Source organism: Ambystoma mexicanum, chromosome 7p (assembly GCF_040938575.1).
Source record: "Ambystoma mexicanum isolate Mex_15411 chromosome 7p, UKY_AmexF1_1, whole genome shotgun sequence".
Classification (NCBI taxonomy): domain Eukaryota; kingdom Metazoa; phylum Chordata; class Amphibia; order Caudata; family Ambystomatidae; genus Ambystoma; species Ambystoma mexicanum.
Genome location: NC_090939.1, coordinates 884,866,086 through 884,880,241, shown reverse-complemented (window position 1 = coordinate 884,880,241; position 14,156 = coordinate 884,866,086). Strand labels below are relative to the sequence as shown.

The following is a 14,156-nucleotide window of genomic DNA, read 5'->3' as shown; positions in this document are numbered from 1 at the left end:
ACATCTACTCAAAGACCAACAACCCAACTTTGGTCCAGTCTTCATTTACAGTCACATTTTGGGCAGGACAGTACAGTGGCAGCAGAATATAAAACTACGTGTTACCCTAATAGGATCATTTACTGAAATGCTGCCAGAAAGGTTATACTTACAGTTTTAGGAAGCTAATGGATTCATGTTCTATTGCACAGACAGACTCCTTACAATTTCGACCAGTAATTGAAGGACGTACTATGCTCAGGGCAGGCCTAGAAATGATGTTCACAAGCTCCAACAAGCCTTGAAAAAAAAAAACACTCACACACAAACCCCCCCCCCCATCCACACCCCCTCTAAGCAGCTGGAACAAACAGGTCTTTAAAAAGAATTAAGGTGGTTTGAGAATGTGCAGATACTCGCGCCAAAGGACCAGCACTCAGTTCAAATAAGCCAAGCCTTCATTGCAAAATCCATGAACACTACAAACAAAACTTCAACACACACTACATAAGACTGTTTTTAAATATTACGTAGCTCATTTACATGCGATTGTTATAATCAGTGTTGTGAAGTAGCGTTATAGTTCTTTTGTCACTTCTGAAGGCCCAACAGGAGAACTTATTAAAGACGGAGGATTTCATCGGGGGAATGGGGCCAATGAATGCCAGTACAATAGCTGCTAAGGTGTGTAACTTGCACTTACTGCTATGTCCTGTCCTACTTTGCTCAGACTCATGGAATAGTTTATCCAAGAATACCTGGGAAGGTGGGGAGGAGTCCTTTTATACATCCCATTTAGCTACACAGGCTTTTTAGCTTTGCCTGCCCAAACCAGGATTCAGTTCTCAAGCTCATATCCACGGCTAGATTATGAGAAAGTATGTGGCGTCGTCCATGTCAATGCCTCGGACATGGCTTCCAATGAAATTTGACATGAATATGCCTTGTCTGGTCTGACAGCATGCACATGCAAACCCATAGGAGGGGACAGACACGTCACCAAGAAGCATTCAAGTATGCAAGATACCACCCAGTGAGCTATGAAAGCATTAGATGCTGCTTTTGAGGGGGAAAGACCCCTGCACGTAACAATGTCTTGGTAGAACCGCAATTCTTTTTACGCTCCAGATGCAACTTCAAGGCTCGCCGCAAGTACAAGGCATGGATGATCACATCCGCTGACAAAAATGTTTTTGTAAAGAAAGTTGGCAAGACAATCACTGATTTAGCGGGACGTCAAAACCATGGGAAAATAGGAAGCGGGTTTCGCCAACATCACTTTGTCTCCATAGAACACTGCATTCTGTCCCCCTGCAGACAAAGACTTTGATTCACTGGCACAACTTTCCTATGCGACTGCCACCTACAACACAGCCCTGACAGGAACCCTTCGCATGAGGATCAAAGATTGATTTGAGCAGACTTGGTGCAAATGAGGCCCCCAGAGCCACGCTCAACAACCTCCATGGTCCGACCCTTCTGATGCCTCCTTAAAATTCTCCTTCCTGTCTTTCTGACCCCCTACACTTTCCTTTCTCTTTCAACTGGCAGGCCTTTTCCCCCCAAACTACCTTCCACAGACTCAATGCCTCCAGTTTTCCCAATATGAAGCATTGTAAATGGTCAGCCCTCCCCTGCCAAACTCTTCTCCTGGGTCTAGCCAAACTTCCAACCCCATACCTTAGCCTCCTTGAGGTTCACCAGTTCCTCTAGGTACATCTGTTCCCCCTCTACGGTCCAAGCAGCTATACTTCCTTTCTCTCCTTGTATCTTTCTGTACGACTTGTGCACTTCCACATCTCAAGGTGGAAGGTGGCTCTCTGCCGCCCCAAAACTCAGGTTAGGACTCTTACACCTCCGTTTTCCTGGGCATCTCCTGTACCCCCAACTCAGAATTCATGGGTACCTCCTGTATCGCCACACCTTACAATCCCTGGATAGCTCTTGTTCCTTTTTTTCCTTGATCTCTAGTCTTCCAGCTCCTCCAGTCTCTCTTTATAATCAGATGACCCTCCCCAAGGGCAGGCTGTGCCTGCACCTGCCTGGGTCAGGTGGAACTGTGTCTTTGGGTCTGGCCATCATATGCTTGGGGTTTCCTTGGATTGTAGGTCTTGTGAGTGTACCCTACCATTCAACAGTGAAGCAGGAGGAGGATGGGATTCGTCTTGGGATATCCGGTCCATTCGAACTCCCCCACTTTTTGTCCCAAACGTCATGCAGACTGTGCTGGTTTGGATCTAAGGCCAGAATTAGCCTATCAAATTTTCCACAAGGCTTCACCCCGAAATTCCCAGGAGAGATATTAAAAAGGGACAACAAATCTTGCAGTAGCAGCTGCAGCCCATAAACAAATTGTATGGGTGCACATGCAGTACGTACATGTGCCAGCTATGTTGCATCTAGCACTAATTGTCCTGTGATGCTGTGGCAGTACCAATCGTGCAACAGTATGCCCCCTTGTGGCTGTTTAAAGATACTTGTGATGAATCCTACCTGCCTAAAGCCTCCTCCCAGTTAGCCATGGAAACGCAGATACTTTCTGATCCCAACCTTGGTGGGGTGGGGAGAGATCTGCCGGAGGATCTCCTGAGAGTTGAAAAGGCCCTGGGGAATTGGAGAACTCTGTGGGATGAGACACTGTATTTGTCCTCCTCTAGGGAGGACAACTCCACGATGCCAAAATATGTAATTGCTTATTGCAATAATTATCTTGCTATTCCACAAGATCTGCCTGCAAATAGGGGTGAAAACAATTATAAAACTCCTTACAAAAATCTTGAACCTTGGAAAGCTAAAGACCTCTGACGGCCAAAGGAATAGTAAGAGATTAAAAGAACTGGCTGGACCTTGTCAATCAAGTTTGGGGACTAATTCCTATGAAATTTCTTTAAAGAATATTGGGAGTAACAAAGGTGTGTTTATAGTGCAAGCCATGGTCAGAAAAGTGTCATTAGGAACTTCCAGTCCCATAATTCCTTAGGTACTGGGACGAGGAAGAGGGTTGAGGAGGTGCAATGTTGCAGGAGTAGTCCGTTATTAACCACAATGACCCACACCTGAGGGAGACAGAGGCTTAAAAAGCCCCCTCAGGTGCAAGTCGTGGGAGAGCTGGAGAAGAGTAGTACGAGTAAGAAGCAGCAGTGTGACCCGTGCAAGCAGCCCGTACCGAAGCTGGACCAGAACGAGGACGACGGGACCCCTATGTGGCATTTTGCAGCTGCCGGTCTTGAGAGGGTCTATGTCTCCCGGAGTTGGAAGGGCAGAGGTGGCACAGCAGGAAGCGAGCAGGAAAGAAGCTTGCCCGTTGGAGAACCGTGTTGCAGAGGTCGCGCAGCTGGAAGCAAAGGCAAGGGAAGCTTTTTCTTCTTGAGAGGCCATATGAGGTGGCGGGCGTGCACCTGAGAGCATCAAGGAGATTTCTGGTGGCTGGCGTGCATCAGGAGATATCCAGAGCAAGGGAAGCGCCAAAAAACAGGTTGCGCAGGCCATGGCGGACTAAAGGAAGCAGTTTGCCGAGAAGTCACCAAAGCAGAAGTCCTACGAGCGGCGAGGGAAATGGAGGCGCATGGCTTACCCGTTAAGTTCACTGGTTTGTAGTGACCCCGGAGCGCTCCATTCCCCCTCACGTGGCTCAGGCAGGCGTTCGATGAGTGAGCAATGCTTGTGTAGGAGTTAAGTGTAGGAGTGACAGAAGGTCAGAACTCAATTTTGAATACCGAGCAATTGAACAGAAGCCGATGTGGTACTCTCGTAGAAGTGAAAGTGATTCTCAATGCGAATTCGAATCATTAACTAATGAAAAGCAACATTTTGTAACCAAAGCGAATTACTGCAATGTTTAAGGTGTGAGTCTGTTGAAAACCCAGCAATCCAAGGGAGCAATATTATTATTAAATTCTTATATAGCACAACACGCCCGTAGTCCTCAGTGCGCTCACAGACGAACAATCCATAAAACATGCATAGTTTATCAAAGGTATGCAGGGAGGTGAAAACCAAAGGATCAGCCAAAACACTAAATAAGGCTATTCCTTAGATTTAAAGAGGGAAGTTTTATTGCTTTCTTAAAGCTGGCCAAACCTGTAATATTCTCTAATATAAGGAGATCGAGAATTCCATAAGACCCGGGCACAGATGTCCAAATAGGTGGCCCCGAAATTATTCAATTAGAATTGCAGTACAGCAAGTTTGTTGCAAGCATTGGAGTGTAAAGAACGCGTGACAAGGGCCTTCGGGAGGCACCGGGTCAGATAGCCTGGTGCCTGATCATTCATACATCTATATGTGAAAGTTAAATCTTATGGTGATGATGATCCTGAACTCCTAGACCCTAGAGCCCTTTAAGACGAGGTAGCAGCACTTCAAGGTGGATGGGGATGCAGAAGTATAATCAAAACGACTCAGGAAGTTGGCAAAACTGTGTTCTGATTTATTATCAATTGTCTAAAACAGGGAGTACAACGGACATCATCTGATGTCGCACAGCACGATCACAACACAATAAAGAAAAAAACAGTACTTTTATACCAAATATTCGTCATTACTGATGTCTCACTACGTGGCAAACTGCAAAAATGTATGGGGGAAGTAGATTGGTTCTCGGTGAACATCTAAGTATACGTTCTATATAGCCGGGAGTTAGGATTGGGTATCTTAAGTCAGGTGGGCAACTAAGCCCATCACAAATAAATGGTCATCATCATTGTCACTAAATAGAAAACGATTAATTGGTTACACAAACTATAGGGCTCTTTACTGCGTGGCCCTCTATGATTGGTTTGGCACTCTTGTACCCTTCTGGTATATTCCACATGCTAGCAGCACGCAGGCTACCATTTCAGTTGGCTGGAGGGTTGGTGTGGTCTTGCCTCCCCACCAATTAGCCCAACATCTATCATCACGACTACAGTCTGCCAGTCAAATTGAGGCTTTGAACTTGGCTTTGCAGAAGCTGCTTGTGCCTGAGAAATAAAGTGAGTGTGGCATCATTCTTCTGGTTTCGGTGTAGCTTGACCCAAGCTATTTTGATCCCACCCATGTGACTGGAGACCACTCTTTTTAGCCTTTTGCTGCATTTAATACTATTAAATGATGAACTCTTGACGCCTTCGGTGTTTTTTACACTCTGCTTCAAACTTGTCTCACGTTCGTTGTAGCCTTTTGACAGGTGCCCAACTCACTGTGGCCTCGTCTTCTTGGTGCTGGGCCAGCCAAGCCTTTCTCAAAATTCGTCCTCTCCATCAGTTATTTCCAACTGCGCCACACACTGAAATCCCTTCCAACCATGGGGTTTCAAGCCTGCTAAAGTGCATTGTGGAATATCCAGGTTCTTGCATTCCTATACGTATACATTGGTGCATCGCCGCAATCTAATTCACTACGTAGCCAGCCTTATGATTACTTTGTCTGCTTGCGTTTCTGCATCTGTACAAGTGTAAAATGACTCTGCATTTTCTTCAGTGTTTCTGTAGCATGGGCATCTTCATCTCGAGCCCGAAATGTTGCTCATCTTTATCACCTCCTCTTCAGATCTTAGAGAATGTTTACGTTCTTTCACCTTGTTCATCCTTTTTGGGTGCGTTCACTCTACTTTGCATGACGTCATCAGTCTCCTTCCTTGTTCAAATGCACATTTCGTCCGGCACTCCAGCCAGATAGGCACCGTTTCTTTGTGCATTTATATAGGGTTTCCTCAAAGGGTACCTTGTCTCGAAGGTTCTTTGCGGTAACCTTGTCTCGAAGGTTCTTTGCGGTACAGGCATTCTCACTGGAAATGCACGTCACCATTTCCGGTTCCCAACATATAGGCAACAGGGGGGCGGAGCTTTGGATGGGGGTACTTGACTCCACCTCTCCAAACCGGTAACCAGTGTAGGGATTTCCTTGCCTGTGTAATATGTGCAGCTCCAGTCGGCATACACACAGCTCCAACGGCCCCATTTTGGGCCACTTGCAGGGCTCTGATATTACGCTTAGCTGTTCCCACCAGAAGGCTGTTACAATAATCAATTCTGGAATTTATCAGGGCCGCAGTCAACAGTGCCAGGTTAGGGGTGGACAGATAAGGCTTAATCTGCCTAATCAAATTTGTCATATAAGCGCATGATGACTTGGTATAAAGAACATGTTGCTTCATCGAGAGGCTTAAGTCTAAGTATACTCCAAGAGTCTTTACACAGGGGCTGACCAAGATATTACAGTCTGCAATCATAAACTGTCTGTACCTTGAATCAAACCTCTTCAAATGTTGGCCAGAGCCCACCATTATTGGCTCTGTTTTACTACCATTAAGAGCCAATAAATTGGAGGCCATCCAAGTCTGAATCAGTGAGTATATCTGGATGACCCTAGCCCTATCAGTCTCATAACACCCTGCGAGTGCGAAGAATACCTGGGTGTCGTCAGCATAACTGGTATAACCAATGCCGGCGGCATCCAGGAGGTCAAAAAGAGGGCGCATATATATGTTAAATAAAATAAGAGAGGGACAGGTTCCATGAGGTACCCCAAATGTCAATAATTCAGGAGGTGACTGAAACCCATCCATAGCCACTCTGGTTTGGCGTGGGACAAGGAATGAGGTCAGCCACGAAGCAGCTAGGTCCAAGCAATTCACACGTTTTTTCATCTCAAGTAGAAGGACGTGGTCTACCAAATCAAAAGCCGCTGAAAGATCAAGCAGCGTTAGTAAGGCGGCCTGACCATTATCTACTATATTGGCAAGGTTGGCTCGTAGATCTAACATGGTGGTCTCAGTACCATGACAAGTCCTAAAGCCTGATTGACGAGCGCTCAGCAATCCATATCTATCTTTGTTCTCTTGAAGCTGTTGATAGGCCACTCGATCAAGAACCTTCGATAGTAAAGGGACCTTAGTGATGGGGCAGTAATTGCCCGCAACCACTGGGTCAAGTGTTTCTTTCTTCAGTATAGGAGTTATCCACACTAAGTGATGCAGGCACTAATGATTTGGAGAAGGAGGAATTCACAATATCCGTCAGTAATGGTGCTATGTAACCTATGGACTCTTTAATCATACTGGCTGGGCATACATCACCCGTGGTTTCATCACAGATGGTTTCAACCACTTCACAGTCTTTACAATATCAGAGTCATAAACCTGCCTGAAGCAAAATTCAGGAAGCCCAAGAGGTATGTTCGTCTGGATATGGATCTCAGGGGGACTCTCCGCAGAGCTTGTGGGTATCCCGCGACAGGCATTAATTGTTGAAGTTTCATTTTCGTGGAGAAGCCTTTTTTGGATCTCCGTATACCAGGTGTACGTTTTTGGAACTATCGGATTCGTAACTGTCTTTCCTTGCATTTCTCTCAAAATAACATAGTTCTTTGTGACTGGACCGAGCACTATTTATGCTTTTATCAAAGCTGTTAAGTTTGGCAGAGAGAATAGCCTGTTCATACATTGCGGCTGCCAAACGATGAGCAGTATTCTCACAAGACTTTGCTCTCCATATATACGCTCAGCCTGCTCTCCTGTGTTCCATGATATTCATTGAAAACCAAGTCTTGCCCAGTGTTTCAATTTTAACTATTTTAGCCGTAGGTGGTGCCAATTAATCAATGGCTACCCTTGTGACATTTAAAAACTGGTCGACCAGAGCTGGCATCCCAGTACAACATGGAGACTCAGAAAAATCACAATATTCTTAAATGCTAAGACCTACGTGCATTGCACAAGCCAAAAGAGACTAATACTTAGGCAAGAGCAATTTAGTCAACATTTTCAACAACAGAAGGGGGCTAATGAAAGGTCTGCATAGGGGGAGACATATTGCCCATACTTTGCCCAAAGACTGGTGAAAGCTAGTAGAAACTCACATTGGCAAAGCTAGGGAAGAAGTAGAAAGTGTCAGCAACAAAAGAAATGGTGTTCAAAGTAAAGTTCAAAGCTTCTTCCAGCTCTTGGCCTGTAATGAGCTTCCCATCCACAAGTTCACAATAGTTCAAAAGGGCACAGGGGTTCCCAGCTCTTAGGATATTGTCACTTTTCACCAGTTCACATAGGTAGTTCAGTTTCTTGGCTTCAGAACCACACAAATAGTTACTGTAAAACACAAGCTTCGTTATAGGCGATTGCAGTGGCTTTTCCATACGGGGTTGCACTCGGTCTAGGCGCAGTTGTCGGACCACACAGTCCACCCATTACAGGTCACGCAACCAATGCCCCTCTCATGACACTGTTGTGGCTTGTTGGTCTACTATGCGTTTGTTATACTTTCTTACATTCTCCTGGCTCATGCCAATGGTTGTTTCCTCAAGAAATACAGTTCCTTGAACTCTCTCTCTTGGCTCATGCCAATGGTGTTTTTCCTCATCAAACCTTCTTGCATTCGCCTTGCTCCTGACAATGCTTGTTTCCTTATGATACACAGTTTCTTGAACTCTGCTAAGTGTTCAAGAAAGCTCAACACTTGCCGGAAAGATAGCACAGTGAGCTAAGCGCTCACCCCTGAGCTATCTGAATTCGAACGTGGGATAATAATGTCTTCTGTTATTTCAGTGGTCTGAGACCTATGGGTGCGTAGCGCTATATAAGAAATACATTATTATTATTATCCGCTCTGTTCGGTATTAAAAACAAACTTGTAATTGTTTTCAGTTCATTGGGTATGCAAAGTAGTTGTAACTGCTTTTACTTCATTTGATATTCAAAAGGACACGTAAACTGGATCTTACGGCTTCTGTGCAAGGTCCACAGCCGCCACAGGTTTTCTCTGGCCCGTGCGGTACCTTGCCCTCTCTCCTAGCAGCTTCTCGTGGCTCTACTCGCATGGTAGTGCTATGCCTGCAGCTCGGGATCTTTACAACCACTTTGCTTGGTCATGCCGGTCTAACTCTTGCGGTCTGCCACCGGCTTGCAACGTACTTCATCTCTGCTTCCCGCTGCATGAACTCTGCATCCCTGAGTGGCTCATCAGCACTCCAATTGCCATACCACCGATCGGGAGAGGTCCGCCTGCACACCCCAATCTGTAGCAACACCGGCACAGTTGACTCCATTTCCAAAAGTATGTCAGCTTTTAATGTTCCTGCCACCATGAGTCCAGAAAAGACTAGACATCTCACATTAGAACAGCAGTCCTGCCTTACTCGTGCTGTCCTCGTCCCAGGAAACAGATGAGGCTGATACGTGTCTGCATTAACAATATGAGGATATGTCTTCCCAGTTGGTCTCTTCCTCGTCACAGTTTCAAACTGGCGTTGCTTGGGGACTGTAAAGGCAGAAAAGGGAAAGGGCTGACGAAAGCCTACAAAGGCTTGATGGATAGATGGTTCACCCTGAAAAGGAAAAGGGGATACCATGTCTCACCTAAGGACACCCTCTCCCCACTTCCCAAGTCTCCTACACCCAAGTGAACCTCCCTCGCATATTCACCCTCATGGTCAGGATCCAAGAGTGATGGCCTTTCCCTGCCACCTGAGAGGAGGCCACGGGGGAAAAGAAGAGAGGAAGCCCTCAGGTTCCTTACATGGCAAAAATCATCCTGACCAAGACAATTATTGATGTTATTTATGCCCTGAGAACTTGTACAAGGAGGAGGAAAAGCCTTATACTTTTTGTATTTGAACTTTACGCTGACAAGTTTAAGTGGTACAAGACTGTGTTGAAACCTTTATTGAAATCGAGGATTTCCTTGTATTCTTTTCTTGAACTGTGGCACAGAATCCCGTTTAAACTTCGAGAAGGGGAATTTGTCTATGGTTGTGAAGAGAGACTGTGGTTGTAGTGTGAATTCAATTATTTATTATTTTGGACTGACATGTATTTCCTTATTTGTTTGTTATATGTCTAAGTGTGAGGGACAGATATCCTTTGTTAGACCATTTCATTTAGTTTATTTTAGGCAGGGAAATCCTCGTCTGCGTAGGGATAGTGAGGCGTTCATCCATCCTTTAAATATAATAAAATAGCATTTGTTGAGAAAGCGTTACAACGTGGTCCGCCTCACCTTTCTGACCGCTCACATACCATAGATACATTTTCCACCGATTGCTGTTTAACATATGTGGAACCTGTTAGACCATTACCTTGATGGATCTAGTTCAAGGGGCATCAGAACTTGCACAAGGTGAGCCAGACGGTCCATTGGGTTCAAAGAATGCTGCAGCTGGAGAAAATGTTTTACATTTGTTTTTATTAGAATGGACTATGGAATGGACTATGCTGGCCCTACCCAGCGGGTCTCGAAGTGCCTTGCAAGATTCAAAGCTTGAAAAGGTGGTAGGTGAAACGGAAGTTAGGAAATGTTTTCAAGTCAGGACAGAAAGATTAGAATAAACAAGTGGTTGTAGGTGAGATGGGGGCAGGGCTATGCGGTGAGTAACAGGTATGTTGTGAGGCTCTTTCGGAAAGCGGTGATGGCCAGTGCATGTGACGAGGTTGGTTGTTCCATGCCCTGGGTGCCCAGTGGGTAAATGCTTGCTTGTGTGCACATGTTTGTTTACGGAGTGGAATGTGTGGGAGATGCTGCCTTGCTTGCCTGTTTGTGTAGGAGATGGGCATGAGCTTGTTGTGAAGGTAAGATGGGTTTTGCGGTGGATGGCCTTGAAATCAATGCACATTCCTTTGAAGGCAATTCATTGAGGTACGAAAAGCCAGTGGAGTTGGGGTGATGTGAATGTTTGGGTGGGTGGAGGAGGAGTCTGGCTGCTGCATTTTGTATAACTTGCAGGGGGCAAGGGTGCTGCTGGGGAGTCCAGTCAGGAGAGCATTGCCATAGTCCTGCTTGGAGAGAACCAGTGCTTGGACTGCAGTGTGGAAGTCATCGGGAGAAAGGATGGGTCTAATCTTTCGTAGAAGGTAAAATTGTGGATTGCATGTTTTGGTGACAGCAGCTATGCGGTGAGTGAAGGAAAGCTTGGGGGTCAATGGTGAAGCCAAGGGATTTTACACGTATCGAGAGGGCTATGTGTGGGTTGATCATGTTGCGAGCTTAGCTTGTTTCTGGGGTTGGGGGATGAGGTGGTATTCCGTTTGAATTGGGTTGAGCTTGAGATAGTGGGTGACCATCCAGATGGTGATGGTGAAGAAACACCTTTTAAGGATTTGGAGTTGTGAGGGGGATGAGATTCGGAAGTATATTTGTCTGTGTCATGTGCGTATTGTTGTAAGTGGATGCTTTGTTTGCTAAGGGTCCATTCATGGGATTCAACGTATAGGTTGTAGAGGAGTGGGAGGAGCCTTGCAGGATGCCGCACTTGACCAGGGTGGTGTCAAATCGAAAAAAAGGGGCCATGGAGACAAAGTGTGCCCTGTCAGTAAGGAATGAGGTGCACCAGTCGAGGACTATGCCCGAGTTTTTCATTTTGTTGGACAGGATGTTAACTAGAATGGTATGGTTGATGGTATTGAAGGCTGTAGAGAGGTCAAGGAATATGAGTAGTGGTGTGTGTCCTTTGTCAGTGATGTTGTGAAGGCCATCGAGGACGTGAAGTGTAGTAGCCTCAGTGCAGTGTCCAGGCCGAAAGCCAAATTGCAGGGTTTGAGTAGGTCGTTTGAGGTGATGTGCTGTTGCAGTTAGATACTGACAAATTGTTCCATGATTCTGGTGAGGTATGGCAGGCTAGTAATGGGGTGGTCATTTCTGGGGACTGTGGGATTGAGAGATGGTTTTTGGAGGAGGGGTGAGAAATGTCCAGTTTTCAGAGCAGATGGGATTGCACCATTTGAGAGAAGGAAGTTGGTGATAATGAGCTAGTGAGGAGCGAGGGTGGTGATGCAATTGGATGCGACTTGAGGTGGGCTTGCCTCTTCCAGGAAGTGTGCAGGGTTTGTTTTGTTATTAAGGGTGATGAGGGTGTGTCTGTGTTGATGGGTTGGAAGGTGTCATGTTTTGGGTTGTTTGGGAGCTGGACTGGGTGTGAGAGAGCAGAGGGGAGAGCTTGCCTGATGTCTTTTCTTGGAATTGAAGTAACCAATGATGGACTTGTGTACTGCAGTGGATGGGGTGTGGAAGGTTTGGAGATCGCTTTGACAATGTTGAATAGTTTCTGTGTACGATTGGTGGCCGGTTGCAGTTCTTGGATATAATGGTTGGCTTTGGCATTGCGTATGGTGGTTTTGCAATTGTTGCAGCAGAGTTTGAGTGGTGTTCTGGTGCCAGGGCATGGAATCTTTTGCCAACCTTTTTCTAGGTGTCTGGCTTCCTGCTTGATAGAGAGAAGCAATATGTTGAACCATGGTTTATGGTTGTGGCTGCAGGGTTTTTGTGATTTTGAGGAGGCAGGTTTGTCGAGTGAGTGTGTGATGATGATGATGTAATTGTTGTGGAGAGTGGAGGGATGAGTTTATGGGAAGGAGGGTGTGGTATTAGTTGTGCTAAGGCTTTGCCTGAAATGTGTTTGGTTTGTATGGTTGGGGTGGTCGAGGATGTATGGCAGGTGGGGGACGGGGCAGATCTTGTGTGGTAGTGAGTGTGAGAGGATAGCAAATTTGGCTTGACCGCACTTCCCAGATTCGATTTTCCACAGAGAATTGATTTGTTTGAAATCAAAAAGTCCAGGGTGTTGCCAGCTGCGATTAGGACAGATGATGAGTTGTGTGAGGTCATGCAGTGAGTGCAATGAGGAACCTCTTTAGTATGGGGTTGCTCTCTGAATGGGAACCACCAGGGTTGAAGTCGCCAAGGTAGATATTGATGCCGGGAGAGCTATGGTTGCTAGTTGTGAAATCAGTTCATTTGTTGTGGAAGTTGGGATTGTGTGATGGGGCGGTAGGTGAGGTGGAGAAAGGTGGGGTGTGGGTGTGATGGAGGGGAGCACGTGCAGGAGAGTGTGTCAAAGGATGTGTATGGGTTTGCTAAGTGTAAGCAGCTCTATATATGATGACAATGCCACAACCTTATTTGTATGGGAGATCTCTGTGGTGGATCAGCTAGTGCGGAGGAAGCATGCCTAGGATAATAGGTGTGTGTTGGGGTTTGAGCCATGTTTCTTTAAGGAAGAGCATATCTGGAGAGTATGCTAATGAATTCATTGATTTCATGTGTGTGTACATATGCAGAGTGCCAGTTGAGAAGAATGCAGGTATATTAAATGAGTTGTTTTAGTGGAGTGTAGAGCAGATACGTTCGAACCAGGTTCAATGAGTTTCAGTATCCAATTAAGTGTCTTCTATGATCAGATTTCAGAGCAGGACACAAGTTAAAGATCACCCCTTTTTGGGGTGAGTTGTGCTCTGGGATGCATAGCAACACTCAAAAAACAAATTGCCTCCCTTAAAATACTTCTCACAGGCAGGACGGGAAAGCTTTGCCATGGGGACTTAAACGTGTTTCTTCTTAGGAGCTCTCTTGGAGTTCCTGGCATTAAAAGTATGGAAAGTTTGGGAAGACTGATAGGAAAAGAAGGAGTAGGTAATGAAGAGCGATGAGTAGGCATCGACAATGAAAGGCCGAAAGTGTGATGTAGTGATCTTACCCTGGCATATAAATTCATGCGTGGTTAAAGAAAATAATTAGTGACCATCAAAAGAAAGGTCAATGTTAAAACCTTATAGGCCTATAATCACATCTAGGCCCAGGACTGCTACCCAGAGGAGTTACAGATGATAAGAGGTGTATCGGTGGAAGCATTAGGGTGGTTTATGTAAAGTAGACTACAACTGGGAAAGAGATAAGCATCATAATTACAAAGAGGGACTGCATTCCCCAAGGAAAAATAATTTCATCACAGTAACTTCCATAACATTGACCATAGAAATAAAAAGCGATATAAAGAAGCAAATCTACCTGTATTAGGAAACTCCTGCATTCACACTTTAAGGGTTTGAGGCGTATGTGAATTAAAACCGATGACTAACAAGAACAAGCTGAGCTCAAGCTACAAAACAAGAGAGAAACACTCTTGGCCTTGGGAGTGGACACATTTGAAGTTAGAGTCACATTCATAGCATTCCAATTTGTCACCTACAGAGAGAAAGAGAACCAAGGCTAAAGAATAAAACCACACACCTTTGTAAAGAGGCAGTAAATGGATCTGCCAGAATCTACATATATATTTGTGAAAGTGTGGATGTATGTTCAGGGTTGGCTCCAGCGCCATAACAGTTGGTGGGCTGAATTTTGGCCCAATGTCGGCATACCAGTCTGGGGTGCACTGGAGATGGTGAAAAATTGACCAACCCCACCTATTCGCCAAGCACAGAGTGGGGTCTG

General features: G+C 45.5%; 1 protein-coding gene across 2 annotated transcripts in view; it reads right to left on the bottom strand.

Annotated features, from left to right (window-relative positions):
• Window positions 1–14,156, bottom strand: part of GAS6 (growth arrest specific 6) — a 975,360-nt gene that overhangs the window by 219,670 nt on the left and 741,534 nt on the right. The gene's annotated exons all lie outside the window — the stretch shown is intronic.